Below are 17,008 nucleotides of genomic sequence, written 5' to 3' on the forward strand. Positions count from 1 at the left end.
GCGAGTGAGGAAAGGGTTACAGGTCCCCCGGGGCTCTCTTCATGCACACATACGTGGACTGGGTATCCGCAGAAACACCCTTCTAACCGGAGGGCAGCTGATCACTTCTGCAGCAGTCGTTGGTTTTAATATCTGTATCCTAATTTATTTGACATCTGCAGAACATCCAAAGAAAATATTCAAGTACGGGATGGGCAATCCGGCTGCTTTCTGAGTTCATCAAATATCTCACACTCCTTTTTCAAATGTTTTCAGTTTTGCAAAACTCAAAATGCATTCTGCCAAACATGTTCTCCGTTAATGTTTATTTAGAAGGGAATTTAATTCGTATGCTGCTGATGCATTTACACTTAACTCATCAAAATGTTTTACTAGAGTCATTTGATGTCCAAGAAACCTTTTGAGTCTTTTTTATAAGCCTCTTCAAGCCCATTTTGCTTCGAAACAGGAAGTCGCCTGTTACTAACCATAAACGAACGCAATCCCCAGAGGATTTGGTTTCATTTAAGACACAGAGAACACAAGTTCTCAGCCTACCCTGAACTCCACAGAGAAGATTTTCCTCCTGAATCTACTGAGAATGGGCCATGCACAGATGAGGTGCCGTTATTATTTTCCAAAACAAAATCCTTTATGAAGAGGCATCTTTCATACAACTCTGGGAAAGACGTTTACCAAAGCAGAGTGCTAAATCATTGGCTTTGCAGGCTGCACCTGGTCAATGTAACTGTCTGCCATGATCCACTTATCATTCAGAGCTCGTTTGCTCGTATTAATAGAACAAATAAAATAGCATGGGAGATAAAGATCCCAGGATAGTGATTTCTTGCTTCAGGAAAACCATCCTGGGTTACAAACCAATACAATGTTCCCAGCCATGAGCCAGGGAACCGAAGCTGATATAAACACAGCATCCAAGCCACAGAACATGACTTGTTTAAGGCTTAATTCTGTGAAGTAAGGCAGGAAACAAGATTTATCCTTCTGGGAAACTTTTGGCATTTGCCTAGAGCTGGGCCTGACTGCTCTTTGCCGTCCTCACCACCCATTACAGCTATCTGAAGGAAATCAATTTTTTTGGCCCAAACTAAGGCAAAAGAGCGACGTCTCCATCTGAGTCCCATAGAAATCCTTCTGTTTGACGTGGCGTTAAACAACGGAGTGCGAGCAGCCCCGATCTGTGAGGATGGACCGTTGCTATCTTAGGCCTTTTGGCTGTGAAGGGGAGTGAAACGAGTTGGGCGAAAGCCATTTTACAAACACAGTAAAAATAAATTTACTATGCTCAATAATTGAATCTTAAACTTGTCACTATGGCAAACTTTAAATTATTCCAAGAGCCTTCACTGGGACTTGGCAAAAGCCGTGGGTGCTGGAGGTCAGTTTTCATGTATGAAATCCAGCTTAGGTTATAACTGTATGGGCTACAGAGTAAACGTTCAAAGGATGAATGGACCATTCAGAAGTAAATCAGGCTCCCCAGACGCTTAGATAAGTCCTGGAAGGGTTTAAGCCATCAGTTTGGTGGGCTACCAATAGAATCGGGCTATTAATACAAGAGAATTTGAGGTTGTTAATACCAGGCTTTTTTGTCCCTGTGTGTGTGTGTGTGTGTGTGTGTGTGTGTGTGTACAAAGAGTTTGTTTTTTTTAACATGGCTTTAGTTTCATGTTGCTTTCATTGTATTAAGTGAACTCTGATTGGGCAGTGAAAGCTGTGTGACTTGGTCTTTGGCCCAGGCTCTGACTCCTGGGCACAAGGCTGGAGGGGAATATTCAGACTCTGACCCAACAGGGAGACATTTCGGTTAACATCTGGCTTTGCTTACTTGTCCTAAATATTAAATTATTAATGGATTATTAATAGTAGACCTTTTCATTGGTTCATTTTTTTTTTCCTTAAAATCATATTTAGAGGCCACTTCCCTTAGAATAATGTTAAAAACTCTCTCCTTTCATTCAGAATTCAGCATTTGTAAAAATCTTCAGGGGACTCAAGCAAAAGAATTATCAAAGAAACAAAGGTAAAAAATTAGCCATTAGCCCTTTTTTTTTAAGTTAGGTTGGGGCAAACAAATTCATTTATTACTCACACTGAAGAGGTAAAAACTTTTATCTCCAAATGCTAGCATGACTGCTAATAGTTCATATGGCCCTAAGAAGCCACCTGATTTGGAAGCATAGGTAGTTGAATATGCTGCCCAGAAGTAAATATTTTACAGTTTAATTCATGTTAGTCTCATGCACTGTTCTTTGAACTAGGTTTGCTGCTGCTGCTAAGTCGCTTCAGTCGTGTCCAACTCTGTGAGACCCCATAGACGGCAGCCCACCAGGCTCCCCCATCCCTGGGATTCTCCAGGCAAGAACACTGGAGTAGGTCGCCATTTCCTTCTCCAATGCATGAAAATGAAAAGTGAAAGTGAAGTTGCTCAGTTGTGTCCGATTCTTCCCAACCCCATGGACTGCAGCCTATCAGGCTCCTCTGCCCATGGGATTTTCCAGGCAAGAGTACTGGAGTGGGCTGCCATTGCCTTCTCCTTGAACTAGGTCTGCTGCTAAGTCACTTCAGTCGTGTCCAACTCTGTGCGACCCCATAGACGGCAGCCCACCAGGCTCCCCTGTCCCTGGGATTCTCCAGGCAAGAACACTGGAGTGGGTTGCCATTTCCTTCTCCAATGCGTGAAAGTGAAAAGTGAAAGTGAAGTCGCTCAGTCATGTCTGACTTGTAGTGACCCCATGGACTACAGCCTACCAGGCTCCTCCATCCATGGGATTTTCTAAGCAAGAGTACTGGAGTGGCTTGCCATTGCCTTCTCCTAGACAGTCACAACTGCCTAATTACTTAAGGTAAGATCACCTGTGCTTTAGAGCGAGGCATATATGTATTTATTGAGTCAATGCAAGTCTGCCCTTGCCAGAGTAAGTCATGGAAACTTCATGTCTAATGATAGAAATGGCCTCAACTGGGAGACTGTTTTACTAAATTTACCCAATTCATCATCACATACATGCTTGTAATATTTAAATGGAACACTTTCAGAAAATACTTAAGTGCTTTGTATCACAGCATATGTGGTACATATTTCATATTTCAATATAATTACAGGGCTTCCCATGTGGCACTAGTGGTAAAGAACCTGTCTGTCAATGCAGGAGATGTAAGAGAGTCAGGTTCTATCCCTGGGTCAGGAAGATCCCCTGAAGGAGGGGATGGCAACCCACTCCAATATTTTTGCCCGGAGAATCCCATGGACAGTGGGCTATAGTCCATAAGGTCACAAAGAGTTGGACACAACTGAAGCTACTTAGCACACACTCATGGGTATAAATTATTAGGAAATGGTCCCCTTAATTTTAAAGTGCTTTCTTTTTTGTCAGAGGAATTCAAACTTGAATGGATCATTTTGTCCCCATATCTACTGTACCTCCTGAGTCCTCAGTTTTCTGTTAATGATATAAGTGCACATAACCTTGACTGCAAATATATTTTCAACATTCCTCTTTCCATATTGGCTGGAAAAACTCAGAATGAATCAATCTCTTACTAGCATTACAGGGGGAAGAGCCATACATGTGCAGGAACTTTAACATGATTGCATATGAAATGCAGGAGACCTGGGTTCAGTCCCTGGGTTGGGAAGATCCCCTGGAGGAGGAAATGGCAACCCTCTCCAGTATTCTTGTCTGGAGAATCCCATGGACAGAGGAGCCTGGAGAGCTACAGACCATGGGGTCGCAAAGTGTCAGGCACGACTGAAGCAACTAAACAAGCATGCATATATATGTACATTTAGAGATATACAGAGATGAAATTCTATATTTTAACAATTTCTGTGAATTACAATCACACTCATAAAAGCAAACTAAGATCATTATTAACCAAAGAAGTAAAAATAAGTTGCATTTAAATAGGGCTTTGTGTTTTTACATATTTATTTCCAATCAGTTCCCACTAAATCTTCATGATTTTTCTCCCTTTTTCTTCTCTTCTTCTTCTCCTCTTTTTCTCCTCTTTCTTCTCATTCTTACTATCTTACAATTATTCCAAATAATATTTAGAGATTACGATGACTCAGGTAGTGAAGAGTAAATTTAAGCTCTGAAACAGTTAGGTCTGATTCACTTAAGGTCTTACCAAAACCATCCTCTGACAATGTTTTTGCAGTTATTGTAGGGAAGCCATTAACCTCTTTGTATGCAAATACACATGTGGGTCCTCTTTTGACAAGCTACAGGGAAAAAACAAAGTCAGTTATCTACTTTTACTGTATAAAGACAGATCATAGAAATGCAGATCCAAACCACAGTGAGGTACGGTCTCACAACGGTCAGAATGGCTCCTATCAAAAAGTCTACAAACAGTAAATGCTGGAGAGGGTGTGGAGAAAAGGGAAACCTCTTACACTGTTGGTGGGAATGCAAACTAGTACAAGCTCTATGGAGAACAGTGTGGGGATTCCTTAAAAAACTGGAAATAGAACTGCCATACAATCCAGCAGTCCCACTGCTGGGCATATACACTGAGGAAACCAGAATTGAAAGAGACGTGTGTAAACCAAAGTTCATTGCAGCACTGTTTACAATAGCCAGGACATGGAAGCAACCTAAATATCCATTGGCAAGTGAATGGATAAGAAAGTTGTAGTACATATACAACAGTGGAATATTAGTCAACTATTAAAAAGAATGCATTTGAATCAGTTCTAATGAGGTGGATGAAATGGGAGCCTATTGCACAGAGTGAAGTCAGAAAGAAAAACACCAATACAGTATATTGACGCATATATATGGAATTTAGAAAGATGGTAACAATGACCTTATATGCGAGACAGCAAAAGAGATAGATATGGAGAATAGACTTTTGGACTCTGTGGGAGAAGGTGAGGGTGAGATGATTTAAAGAATAACATTGAAACATGTATATTGCCATATGTGAAATAGATGACCAGTCCAAATTGGATGCATGAAACAGGGCACTCAAAGTTGGTGCACTGGGACAACCCAGAGGGATGGGATGGGGATGGAGGTGAGAGAGGGGTTTGGGATGTGGGACACATGTACTCCCGTGGCTGATTTGTGTTGATGTATGGCAAGAAACCACCACAATATTGTGAAGAATTTAGCCTCCAATTAAAATAAATAAATTGATTTTTAAAAAAGACAGATCTTGCAAAAATACTTCATGATACCATACAGTCAGGGTAGCTTCGAGAGTGAGGCAAGTGAGGTGTCCAGGCACAAAATTTAAGGAGGGCACCCACTCTTGGGGTCCTACAAGTGCAAGACACACCTAAGGGTAAAGGCTTCCTTAAAGTTTGCTCCCTGGACACCTCCGTTGTCTTTTCCTAGCCATAACCCTACAGGCAGCAATTCTCCTATGCTGGTCATCTTGCCCTAGTTCCACAGAAATAAAAGCTAATCAATGAGTGATTTATTAAACATTTATTATGTGTTGTAGGTTGAGAAAAAAACTAAAAGGAAAACACTTTAAATTATGTTGCATCATCTTCTACTGAAAGGTGTTATCCAACTAAAAATATAAGACGTACACATGGAAAACAGTCAAATTAGATACATTGTTGGCTCTATAAAATGCCATGCTCCTGTGAGGTCACAGAAGGTAGATCCAGGATGGTAGAAAATGTGGGGTTACTGAAGATGCTCTCAAGGATAAGCCCTTGTGATGTAAGTCACATATAGGTGGGTGAGGCAGGGCTGTGCCGGGGAGACTGTGGAACTCCAAGAAAGTCTGATTGATGTTGGTTGTAGGAAGCCATTTATGTGTTTGAACAGGGGAACAATGTGCAGAAAGCTCTGTGATGGATTATGCATCCTTTTGCTGGAGTGGGTCAGGGTGATGGATGGATGGTAGGCCCATCCAAAATAAGAATATTGTTTTAAAGTGGGGGCATATTAGTATAAAATTTATTTTAAAGTGATTACTGCTACAAAGTGGTTTTGATCTGTTACAGGGAAACTGAAGTTGGAAGAAAGGAAACAGTAGAGGTTGAAATGTCCAAATCAGGCATCTTATTTATACTATTCTGTCACATTCCCATTTCTCCTGAAGTTGGCTCCACAATGCACTTAGCCGTTGTTGTTGGCTCTGAACTCCCTATTGTCTGACCCACAGGGCTGGCTGCTCCATCATAGGCTGCCTAGTTCATAGAGCAGTTTGTGTGGTGACTCTGGTCTTCCAGACTAGATCACCAAGTCCTTCAAGGTCAGGGCTCAGAGCTAATTCTGGAATGTTCTATCTCTCTAAACTCTAAGCAGCAACTGGGTCCATGAAGAACAGTTAATAAGGGTTGCACAGCTGTCTACTTTGGAGAAAAGACATGGAGAAAAATTGAACTTGATTACCAACGAGGAAAGGTCTGCATTTGTTGTACTTTGCAATGTTTGGACTGATCTGAATGAAATTTCCAATGGCTAATTTCATTTCTAATCCATCCATGAGCCAGAAAACTCCACCTGTGAGGGAACAGTTTTTCACTGCCTTTCTTTTGAAAAGGGCAAGGACCCCATTTCCTGTCAACAAGAGCTGCAGTAACAGGTGGGAATTGGTTTCTTCTATGACAGTGGAGGTTGCTTGGGGAAGAGGCCCAGGACTCAGGCTTCTGCAAAAGTTCTTGGCTTAGGGTTAAACCAGAATGTACAATGCAAGACCTGCATGTCTCCTGATAGATATCTGAGCTGGGAGCTCTGAGGCACAGGACAGTTTACCAAGAAGGTAGAATTATGTAATCCTGTCACTCAACAGGGCTTCTTTCCAGGTCAAGGTATCCTGGGACTAAACAGTACACATAGCAACAAAACAAAGTGAACCTGTATACTCTCTGCATTGTTCAATGAAGCACACTCCCTGTGTCGATCATAAATCAACACAAGTGCACTGGAGTGATGCCTCATTTATTTACCATCGCTGGGGAATGGACTGTTTATTATAGATAAATATTCCAAATAACTGAAGCCCATGACTTTAAATGCCAAAACTTTAAAAAATGTGAACTGTGTATGATGAAAACCCTCTAAACATTTCCTACTGTCTTAAAGAATGTACTCAGTACATAGTTTGACCTTAGAAATGTTTGAAAGGAAAAAAAATGGAAGAAGAAATGGACAGACACATTAGTCTTAGAAATGTTTGAAAGGAAAAAAAAATGGAAGAAGAAATGGACAGTCATTAGTCTTAATGCTAATGACTACTCAGGAGCAATGAAGGTCTTCTAGACTTAGTCTTCATTTTATTTTGAGAGGCGTTATTGGTGGACTGAAGGGGTAGTTTGGACATTGCTGGGGAGAAACTGAAGCCTTATGTGGAGCAGGCAGCAGCACGAGAATGCTGGTGCTGCTGATATATATGTATATATATAACCAAAATACTATATAGATGCTGCTGCTAAGCCGCTTCAGTTGTGTCTGACTCTGTGCGACCCCATAGACGACAGCCCACCAGGCTCCCCTGTCCCTGGGATCCTCCAGGCAAGAACACTGGAGTAGGCTGCCATTTCCTTCTCCAATGCATGAAAGTGAAAAGAGATAGTGAAGTCACTCAGTCGTGTCCGACTCCTAGCGACCCCACGGACTGCAGCCTACCAGGCTCCTCCGCCCATGGGATTTTCCAGGCAAGAGTATTGGAGTGGGTTGCCACTGCCTTCTACAACTATATAGATATATGTACATATATAACCAAAATACTATATGTGTGTATATATATGTATATATGTATACATTTTGGTTATATATATAACCAAAATAATAAAAATGAAGCAGAAGTGAGCTAAATATCACTAAAGTAAAATTCTAGAAAAAGATACTTCTGGGCACATGGGTAAGTAATGTCATCCTCCAGGTCTCTTTTTCTCTCTGATCTTATTTCTATTATTCTTAAAAATCCTGTTGGCTTTATCTGCACAATTTGTATACAACTTGATCACTCCCTACCTCTTCACTATTCCTGTCAGAGCCCAGGCCAACTGATGACATTAGATGAAATCACTAGCCCTAAGTCATCACTTCTCTCTGCCTACACGCTTTTATCATGGGGTTCTGATGAGAAAAGTCTACTTTCCTGTCCCTTGAATTTGAGCTCCATTGTATGCCCTCCAAGCAAGAAGGCATGATCTTGAAGCGTGCCTTCCAGAGTGCCTTGATGGAGCTTTCCTTCTGGCCTTTGCCGCCACATCAAGAAGCATTTAAACACACTCACTGGCACACTCTTACCTGGGGTACAGAACAGCATCAAGTAGCACCTGAGGGAGATGCCCATCACATTCAGACCCGCAGCTTGAATGGAGTGGTCAAGCCCAACCTAGCTTAGGTCAGCCAACTCCTAGATCACCCACTGATCCTTGTGGATCAAGGCTGTTGTTTCAACCATTGCATTTTTTAGCTTGTTCTTATATAGCCATAGCTTACTGACTCAAAGAGATTTTGCACTATCCCTCGGCATCTTACCTTCCTAGTTCTGCTCTAATCTCTTCTCAACTCAGAAATCAGCATGATCTTCTAAATAAAAGTCAGATCACAGCCTCCTCTGCTCAAAATGTACAGTCATTACAATGCCCTTCAAAGCCCTACCCAGTATTTCTGATCTTATTTTCTGTTCTGCCTCTTCTGGACTCTTCTGTAGAGACCCTGATCTCTTTCATTCTTCCTGCAGCATGCCAGCCTTTAGCAGAGACCATCTCTACCAGAACACTGCAATTCTGTTTTTCTAAACCATTATTAGTGCAACCAAGTAGAAAAAATAAAGATAATTTTAAAATGCGGGATATTAACATAGAATAGAGATTAAAAGTATTTTAGTAATGTGAAGGAAATTTTAATAAGTCCTTAAAAGGGACAAATTCATCCTGTGAATAATTTTGACACAACATAGTAATCTTTAAAAGCAAGTGTTCTGAAATTATGTGGGTCTGAGGTCAAAACATGGTTCCATCAACTTACTGATAAATAGATCATTGGCAAGTTATGCAACTTTTCTGTGCCTCAACTGGAGTCTCTGTAAAGACTTGTGGACACAGTGTGGGAAGGAGAATGTTGGACGAATTGAGAGAGTGGCACTGAAGCATGTACATTACTATATATAAAATTAGATAGTGGAAATTTGCTGTATGATGCAGGGAGCTCAAATCAGGTGTTCTGTGACAGTCTAGAGGGATGGGATGCGGGGAGGGGAGGTGGGAGGGAGGTTCAAGGTGGAGGGGACATATGTATACCTATGGCCGATTCATGCTGATACATGGCAGAAACAAACACAATATTATAAAGCAATTATCTTCCAATTACAAATAAATAAAAAATAGCACGTGCCTCATAAATTTACTATATGTATTAAATTAATGTGAACAGTAAATACAAGACCTGGCAGATAGCTGGTAGTTTAAGAGCTGCAACTAGAGTTTTGTTTTTCATTATGATTGCTACTCATGTTATTACAATAGTTATTCCAGATTTTGTATATAGACTTTGTACAGTCCTATGCAAAACTCTAGGAGGATTTTTCAAGAAATATTAGTGAAAGTTTTATAAAATATCTACTTAAACTCTGTAATCATTGACTACATCATAATCATCAACTAACTGAAAAAAGAATGCATAATCAAACTATAAAATTTAAATTAAAATGAGTTAAACGGGTTTCCCTAAAGATTAATAATTGTGTGCTTAGAAGAAGACAAAATTTAAAATACAAAAAAAGTAAAACTAGGAAAAATATTTGCAATCAAATATGACAGACAAATAATTACATTTCCTTATGAATAAAGTTCTCATTGAGCTTATCTCAAAATGTAAAAATATAATTCAAGAAGGAAAAATACAAATGATTCAAAAGCAGCTTCAATTATAACAATTTTCAAGGAAATGTAATGTCCTTCCTTTCAAATCAAATATTTATAATAATAATAATAACAACAATTCATGTATGCTAAATTGCTTCAGTCAAGTCTCACTCTTTGGGATCCAATGTACTGTAGCCCACCAGGCTCCTCTGTCCACGGGATTCTCCAGGCAGGAATCCTGGAGTGGGTTGCCATGCCCTACACCAGGGGATACTTCCAACCCAAGGATCGAACCCACGTCTCTTGTGTCTCCTGGGATTGGCAGGCAGATTATTTTCCACTAGCACCACTTGGGAAGCCCAATAATAACAATAATAATAGTGAAAAAGGAGAAAGATGCAGAGAGGCAGTCATGTCCTGCTTCAAAGAATAGATATTGGGGCGATACCAAATTTTTAACAACTAATAACAAGTATTTTAAAATGTGCACTCTACTAATTTTATTTCTGAGACTCTAAGGAAAGTATCAGAAATGTAGACAACAAGGAATGTACAAAAACAGAAAATAAAGCATTATTTAGAGACATGAAATGGACTCAATGGACATGAGTGTGTGCAAACTCTGGAAGATAGTGGTAGACAGGAGGCCTGTTGTGCTGCAGTCCATGTGGTCAAAAAGAGTGGGACACAATTTAGTGACAGAACAACAACAAATAGATGTGAAAAGAATATGAATGAGGGATATTGTTAAATAAATTGTGGCTTATTTATATAAATAGATATTATTCAGCCTTTTAAATGGTATTCAGAGAGTTTTAGAAATATTTCTGTCATATTTTGTTGTAAAAGTAGGTTGCCATATCATTTAGACAATACTATTTTAAACATATAAATATTACAGAAGAAAAACAGCTAAATGTGTTAACCACAATAACTCTTCTGCTATAACATATATTTAAAAATTCTATTTCTAAAATTTCCTGGCAGTTAAGTGGTTAGGATTCCACACTTCCACTGCCAGGATGAAGCATGGGTTCATTCTCTTGTTCAGTGTCTTTATTTTGCTTTACAGTGTGGCCAAAATAAAAATAAATTAATGAACTGAAATTATGCTTCTTTATGTATTTTTAAATTTTTAATTGTGACCAAAAACACCCATGTAACATAAAATTAGAGATACCAAGGGTACATTCTATGCAAAGATGGGCTCAATAAAGGACAGAAATGGTATGGACCTAACAGAAGCAGATGATGTTAAGAAGAGGCGGCAAGAATACACAGAAGAACTGTACAAAAAAGATCTTCATGACCCAGATAATTACGATGGTGTGATCGCTCACCCAGAGCCAGACATCCTGGAATGTGAAGTCAAGTGGGCCTTAGGAAGCATCACTACAAAAAAAGCTAGTGGAGGTGATGGAATTCCAGTTGAGCTATTTCAAATCCTAAAAGATGATGCAGTGAAAGTGCTGTACTATCAAATTTGGAAAATTCAGCAGTAGCCACAGGACTGGAAAAGGTCAGTTTTCATTCCAATGCCAAAGAATGCTCAAACTACTGCACAATTGCACTCATCTCACTTGCTAGTAAAGTAATGCTCAAAATTCTCCAAGCCAGGCTTCAGCATTATGTGAACCATGAACTTCCAGATGTCCAAGCTGGTTTTAGAAAAGGCAGAGGAACCAGAGATCACATTGCCAACATCCATTGGATCATCAAAAAAGCAAGAGAGTTCCAGAAAAACATCTATTTATGCTTTATTGACTATGCCAAAGCCTTTGACTGTATGGATCACAATAAACTGCAGAAAATTCTGAAAGAGACGGGAATACTAGATCACCTGACCTGCCTCTCGAGAAACCTGTATGCAGGTCAGGAAGCAACAATTACAACTGGACATGGAACAATAGACTGGTTCCAAATAGGAAAAGGAGTACGTCAACGTTTTATATTGTCACCCTGCTTATTTAACTTATATGCAGAGTACATCATTAGAAATGCTGGGCTGGATGAAGCACAAGGTGGAATCAATATTGTTGGGAGAAATATCAATAACCTCAGATATGCAGATGACACCACCCATATGGCAGAAAGCGAAGAAGAACTAAAGAGCCTCTTGATGAAAGTGAAAGAGGAGAGTGAAAAAGTTGGCTTAAAGCTCAACATTCAGAAAACTAAGATCATGGCATCTGGTCCCATCACTTCATGACAAATAGATGGGGAAACAGTGGAAACAGCTGACTTTATTTTGGGGGGCTCCAAAATCACTACAGATGGTGATTGAAGCCATGAAATTAAAAGACACTTACTCCTTGGAAGGAAAGTTATGACCAACCTAGACAGCATATTAAAAAGCAGAGACATTACTTTGTCAACAAAGCTCCATCTAGTCAAGGCCATGGTTTTTCCCGTGGTCATGTATGGATGTGAGAGTTGGACTATAAAGAAAGCTGAGCCCTGAAGAATTGATGCTTTTGAACTGTGGTGTTGGAGAAGACTGTTGAGAGTCCCTTGAACTGCAAGATCCAACCAGTCCATCCTAAAGGAGATCAGTCCTGGGTTTTCATTGGAAGGACTGATGTTGAAGCTGATACTCCAATACTTTGGCCACCTGATGTGAAGATTTGACTCACTGGAAAAGACCCTGATGCTGGGAAAGATTGAGGGCAGGAGAAGGGGACAACAGAGGATGAGATGACTGGATGGCATCACCGACTCAATGGACATGAGTTTGAGTAAACTCCAGAAGTTGGTGATGGACAGGGAGGCCTGGCATGCTGCAGTTCTTGGGGTCACAAAGAGTTGAACACAACTGAGCGACTGAACTGAACATCAAATTTACCATCTTAAGCATTTTTACGTGAACAGGTCAGAAATGTTAAGAATATTCACATTGTTGTGTAACAGATCACCTGGACTAATTCATTTTGCAAAACTGAAACTCTACACCCATTTAACAGCAACTCCTCACTTCCCTCTCTCCCCCATCTCTGGTAACCAGTATTTTATTGATACTTTCTGCTTGACTATTTTAAATACAGCAGTGAAGTGGATACAGTATTTCTCTTCCCATGACTGACAGATTTCACTTATATAATGTCTTCAAGGTCCATCCATGTTGAACATGCAACAGGATTTCTTTCCTTTATAAGGATGAATATTATTCCGTTGTATGTATAGACCACGTTTTATTTGTCCGTCCACCAGTGGACATTTGGGTTGCTTCCACCTATCGGCTTTTCTGACTAATGCCTTCGTGAACATGGTGTACTAGTATCTCTCAAGAGTCTGCTCTCAGTTGTTTTGAATATCCATCTGGACGTGGGATGGATGGAGCCCATGGTAGCTCTACTTTTAGTTATTTAAAGGACCACCATTTCGCTTTCCATACCAGTTGTATCATTCCACAGTCCCACCAACAAGACACAAGCGATCAGATTGCTCCACATCTTTGCTAACACTTGTTCTTTTTCTTTTCATTTTGTTCTTCATCTTAATAGATGTGTGATGGTATCTTATTGTTTTTAGGATTTGCATTTCTCTAACACTTCTAATGTTAAATATTGTTTCACATACTTGTTGGCTCTTTATGTATTTTTGAACATGTCGGAATGTTTAGCATTAATTGTTTTTGTGTCAAACAAACAAAACATGATGAACACAATTAGGATCAGTTTTGCCTCCACTTTGGTTACATTAGCAAGAGTAAAGGTTTCATTTTCCAGATCCCCAAATCCGCGTTTGTGAAGTTAGAAAGCTATACTAACTAATCCCATATCCTTTTTTAAAATAAAGAACAAGGAGGCTAGACTAGCTAATCCCATGTTTTAATGAAGAAAATAATCTTCCCTTGCTTTCTTCAGTGTTGTGAAAGTAGTTACATTAACTAATCTCTTAAATTTTGGAATAATTCTGAGAAGAACAAGTGAGTGGGTAATTTGATGATTTGGTGGTAGTTTTTTTCAGCACTTCTTCTTCATTAAGCACGTTTTCAGTGTTCCAGCTCTGTAGGAAGCATTCGACCAGGGGCCAAGAATACAAAGATAATGCAGTCTTGACCTTGCCTTGTTAAGTTACACGTCTATTTGGAGAAGAAAGTTTGTAAGTAAACACTTACAATGCAACTTGAAGTTGATATAATACATGTATAAATAAGGTTCTTTGGTGTTACAAAGAAGAAGACATCTGCTTCTAAGATGCTAAAAATGTGAAGAGTCATTTAATAGTGGGAAAAAGCTCATAACAGTTGTCCTCCAGACCTTGGTGTTTACAAAATCCATGGCATTCAAGTTTAGTGAGAAGAAATGTAATATTTACCCAGCAAATACAAAGCAGAATTTCCATGAGCATTTAACCATTACATTTTTTAAAACTAACAAATGGCTAAAATGTTTTCCATTCAATCAAATGGTATTTTAGAAATTGTGGTCTACACAAAGGATGTCTCTTGCTGGGCAAAGTAATATAATCCGTTCTGTGTGGAGTAGGAAACTTTAATGATATATGCAGTTTTGTTATTAAAACTGAGTTATATATTTTGCTCTGTTCTGGAAAATTGTGACCCAGTATAACATATCTTCACATTGTTTATAACTTGAGGAAAATCAACATTTTGGGTTCCCAGTTCACACAGTAGGAATTACATTTGTTTTGGCCAAATATAATTTATATAACTGCAAGGAACAATAAAACATGAACTCTCCAGTGTTTTCTTACCTAAAAATAATATAGACCTTGTAAAATTGAAGAGATTATTATTATAAAGGAAAAGACAGTAACTTAAAAGACCGAAGCTCATTTTACAAGACTCTTTAATGCCTGTGCAAATAGGCAGACACCTGTGTCCTCATTTTCCTTGACCCTAGCCACAGGATTGAGATTCCACACAGAAATAAATAACCTTGCAAATAAAACTTTGAAATATAATTTGCTTGAACAAGTTCAGTTCTTCTATCTTGAAAAGTCATTTTCAAAGTGACTTCTTAAAATGACTCAGTATTCTTTATTTCCATGCCTACAAAGATCTTTTGGATGTGATGAAATCATCTGGTTCATCTTGTTAATAAGGTCCTCCTAGTTAGCAAAAGGACCACCCTGAATTTGGAGTTGCAAGTTAAATGAATGAATGAATTCATGAAGTGATCAAACATTCAATCGATAATTAGCTACTTATCTTTGAAGTCAACTAGTCTATGCAAGAATTGACTCTCCTACTTCAATATCATAATATATAATGTGATCCTATTCTCAAAAACATGGAGATGATGAGGGAAAAGAGTGAAACTTCCTTTGAGGAAATAAGTGCAGAAGTCAAGTTGAACATATATTATAAACCCGCTGAATACCAAATCAATCAGACAACTAGAAAAAATATTGACATTTTGTGGGCAAGTACTATGTTCAAGGAACTGGTCCATGGTATCTTTTTTAATCTCTAAAATCTAAACAATCCCACGAAGTTGGCAGAATTATCGTTATTTTACATGTGAAGAAACTAGGGTCATGAATTTTAAGTGACAAGTTCCAAATCACATAGCCAAGTACGTGTTAGAGTTGACCCTCGACCACAAGTTGTCTGATTCTACCCACTGCACTCTTGCCACTGCCCCACTTGAGAATCTGTTGGGTGAAGATGACAGGCTAGTACCAGTCACAACATAATCAGATGGCAGATGGGTCTAGCATAGCATTCCTACTAGATAACACCTATCTATTCAAGCAATTCTTACCTTTTCTTAGACTTAAAACTTTCTCACTTACAGAACAAATTTTCCTGCCCTGTGATTTGCTTAGATTTCAAATTCTTCAGCTTCCCAGTATAATTTTTGATTCTGTCTTTTGTCTTCATGTCTATTTTAAACTGAGCTTTGAATTATATTTAATAGTATTAGGGTTTCTAACTACATTGATTTTTTTCTAAAACAATCTATTCTTAATACCTTTGAGAAAGAGTCCTAAGGGCTTCCCTGGTGGCTCAAATGGTTAAGAATCTGCCTGCCAATGCAGGAGATGGCAGGTTCAATTCCTAGTTAGGGAAAATTCCCTGGAGAAGGAAATGGCAACCAGTATTCTTGCCTGGGAAATCCCATGGACAGAGGAGTCTGGTGGGCTACAGCCCATGGGTTGCAAGAGTCAGACACAATTTAACGACTAAACCACCACCATTACCACCAAGGAATGTTAAATGGTGCAGACGTGTTTCTCAGGAGTCAGTGTGAGAGTTCACTTTTCTTTAAAAAAAAAAAAAAAAGTTTGCAGCCTCTCCAGGCATTGAATCATCTGGCTTAGGGCCAGACACTAGAGGGTGCTTAAGAAATATTATTTGATGATGAACTCGGATGTTGTCCACTTGCTTTTCAGAAATCATTCCTATAAATCATGACTTTGAAAACTTGTCAGCATTTTTCTCTCTCTTTTGTGGATTTCTTCAAAGGGAAAAGGAATGCCTGAAAAGTAAACATTCAAACAGCCATAACTACATCCCAAGGAGTGTGGAATAAAAAAAAATTATAGATACTTATAGATATATAAATATGTCTGCGAGATAAAAAGAGAACCCTGTGGATAACTCACAAAAAGCCTACTGGAACCTTATCAGTAGACTGGGTTTTGTCAGAGTGAAGCAGGTTTGTGAGGAGGCCCAGGCAACATATGTTTCTCCGGATTCTATATCCTTTTTCTCTGGACGCTTGCTGTTAACATGACACCTCACACTTGTATGATAATTCTGGCTTTTTTTTTTAAGTCACACTTTTACATATATTATCCCTCAAGTGATATTTACAAAACCTGTGCATTACTATTAATGGCATTACTATTCCTAATCTCTAGATAAAAAAAAAAAAAAACAGAAAACCCTGAGGTTTAATGAGGATAATTATTACACTCGGATCTTTAAGACTAAGTGGCAGAATCAGATTTAATTATAGGACTTTTGTCTAGTATATTTATAGGGCAGCAACCCCATTCTTCTTCTTTCATATTTTTGACATATGTATATTTCCACACTGTTAACATAACCATGTTTCTTCACTTTTTCCTTCCAACATAGTCACTATATGTATCTTTCCTCATTAATGTCTTCAGACTTTGGATAAAAATAAACTCATAAATAACAAAAACAAGAGGGCATTAAATACAAAACAAGGATGCCCACACCGCCTTTGCTGTTTAAAAAAAAAAAAAGCGTAACCTGGTAGAGAATGAAGCATGATTAAGTAG

Source organism: Moschus berezovskii, chromosome 11, assembly GCF_049115385.1.
Source record: "Moschus berezovskii isolate FMDL1 chromosome 11, NW_MosBer_1.0, whole genome shotgun sequence".
NCBI lineage: Eukaryota > Metazoa > Chordata > Mammalia > Artiodactyla > Moschidae > Moschus > Moschus berezovskii.